The 2,500-nt window shown below is 53.3% G+C and overlaps 1 pseudogene; it reads left to right on the top strand.

The window, feature by feature from the left end:
• The window catches only part of LOC138944086 (large subunit ribosomal RNA), a 7,639-nt pseudogene that overhangs the window by 2,152 nt on the left and 2,987 nt on the right, over positions 1-2,500 (top strand).

The raw sequence follows: 2,500 nt of genomic DNA, 5'->3' as shown, positions 1-2,500 counted from the left end.
CGGGCGAAAGGGAATCCGGTTCCTATTCCGGAACCCGGCAGCGGAACCGCATACAATTCGGGCCCTCGTAAGAGTGTTCGTCGGGGTAACCCAAAATGACCTGGAGACGCCGTCGGGAGATCCGGGAAGAGTTTTCTTTTCTGTATAAGCGTTCGAGTTCCCTGGAAACCTCTAGCAGGGAGATAGGGTTTGGAACGCGAAGAGCACCGCAGTTGCGGCGGTGTCCGGATCTTCCCCTCGGACCTTGAAAATCCAGGAGAGGGCCACGTGGAGGTGTCGCGCCGGTTCGTACCCATATCCGCAGCAGGTCTCCAAGGTAAAGAGCCTCTAGTCGATAGAATAATGTAGGTAAGGGAAGTCGGCAAATTGGATCCGTAACTTCGGAATAAGGATTGGCTCTGAGGAGCGGGGCGTGTCGGGCTTGGTCGGGAAGCGGGTCTGGCTGACGTGCCGGGCCTGGGCGAGGTGAACGGTCGGCGTTCTCGCGCCGGTCCCGGGATCCGAGCTCGGTCCCGTGCCTTGGCCTCCCGCGGATCTTCCTTGCTGCGAGGCTTCCGTGGCGGCGCGAGCCGTCGTGGTCGTCCTCTTCGGCCGCCATTCAACGCTCAGCTCAGAACTGGCACGGACTAGGGGAATCCGACTGTCTAATTAAAACAAAGCATTGCGATGGCCCTCGCGGGTGTTGACGCAATGTGATTTCTGCCCAGTGCTCTGAATGTCAACGTGAAGAAATTCAAGCAAGCGCGGGTAAACGGCGGGAGTAACTATGACTCTCTTCCTCTCAAGGCACAACCAACACGCCGCGAGCGGACTTAAAGAGAGCATAGTGATGGTGCGTTGATGCGCTCGGCGAATACATGTATTCGTCGTTTCAACCAAGTCCTCTCGTAAGGACCATTAGCCTCTCACGCCCTAGTTGTACACCCACCTCCTCGTGGTGCTCCTGGTAACGTCGGCTATTTTGGAAAGTAAGGTTCGGTAGACCGACGGCAAAGAAGGTGTTACAACGACTCAGGTCTTTGGGGTTGCCAGCCCCTCTGACCCAAACACTGCAGGCCCAAATACTCGAAACAAGCCTCGGATAAACTCGAATAACCCCGGGCCCTCTGGCCTCAGGGGTCCTGCATTAAGAGCTGGACCGGCATCTGCGACCTCCGCGGATCCGTCTTCTGAAGTTTATTCTTGCGAGTACCCGGGCTGTGGAAGACAATTTGACTCCAAGACGGGCCGAGGTGTCCATCATAGACGCGCCCACCCTGACTGGTATGATTCGCGACAAACAACAGTCGGAACTAGAGCTCGATGGTCGGATGAAGAGACCCTTTTGCTGGCGAAAAGGGAAGCGGAACTGGTACAACAAGGCGAGAGATTTATTAACCAAGCCTTATTTCAGAGCTTCCCGGAGAGAACTCTGGAAAGCATTAAGGGTAAGCGCAAACAGCCTGCTTACCGTGATGCTGTTAAGCATTACTTGGACCAAGGCCCGGATGAGGAGGATGGGGAGACTCGTTGCGATGTTGAGCAGAATGGCGTGGATGTTAAGCCTATAATAGCCGATTATCTGAGCTCCCTATCGGCTCCAACTAGCGACAAGTTCTCCCTGCGTCGTCTGGCGGATATCTGCGGTGCGCTCTCTTCGAGGACGCAGGCAGAAGTATTGGAGGACTTAACACTCTACTTGCGATGTGTGTTCCCAGTCAAGCCTCGAGGAACAAGACCAATACGTAGTATTAGGACGGCCGAATCTTCAAGGCGTCAAGCACGCAGAGCTGAGTACGCACGGACTCAGGATCTCTGGCGTAAGAACAGGAGCAAGTGCCTCCGCATGCTGCTCGATGATATTACGGGGGTGCAGGTCCCCCCAAAAGAGGTAATGGTCCCCTTTTGGGAAACCATTATGACTGGTGGCGTCTCCATCTCGCCTGGGATGGAAGCCCCCAATCCGACTATTGATTGCCTCTGGACACCGATTACGGCGTTGGAAATCAAGAAAGCTTTGCCGGCCAGTACTACGTCCGCTGGTCCGGATGGTCTATCAGCCAGACTTCTGAGGAAAGTTCCGATGGAAGTTTTAGAAAGAGTGCTCAACCTTATTCTATGGTGTGGTAAAGCTCCCACACATCTTGTGGAATCGACAACAACATTAATTCCCAAGAAATCTAATGCACATCTTCCATCGGACTTTCGACCTATTACGGTCTCATCTGTACTTATTAGAACATTGCACAAAGTTCTGGCTACCAGGATGGCTCGCCACATTCCATTAGACCAAAGACAGAGAGCTTTCAGACCCACTGATGGCTGCTCTGATAATGTTTTCTTGCTGGACATGATTTTGAGATACCACCATCGGTATCATAAGCCCTTATTTGTGGCTTCTCTGGACATCGCGAAAGCGTTTGATTCCGTCTCTCATGACACTATTGGCGAAACACTAGAGATCATGGGCATACCTTCCCCCATGAAAGGTTACATTGTTGACGTGTATCAGCGAAGCACT

The sequence above is a fragment of the Polyergus mexicanus genome, unplaced genomic scaffold (assembly GCF_030449975.1).
Source record: "Polyergus mexicanus isolate NDT 795.1 unplaced genomic scaffold, iyPolMexi1.0 SCAF_85, whole genome shotgun sequence".
NCBI lineage: Eukaryota > Metazoa > Arthropoda > Insecta > Hymenoptera > Formicidae > Polyergus > Polyergus mexicanus.
Note: the sequence above shows the minus strand (reverse complement) of the source record. Positions and strands in the feature narration are given on the sequence as shown.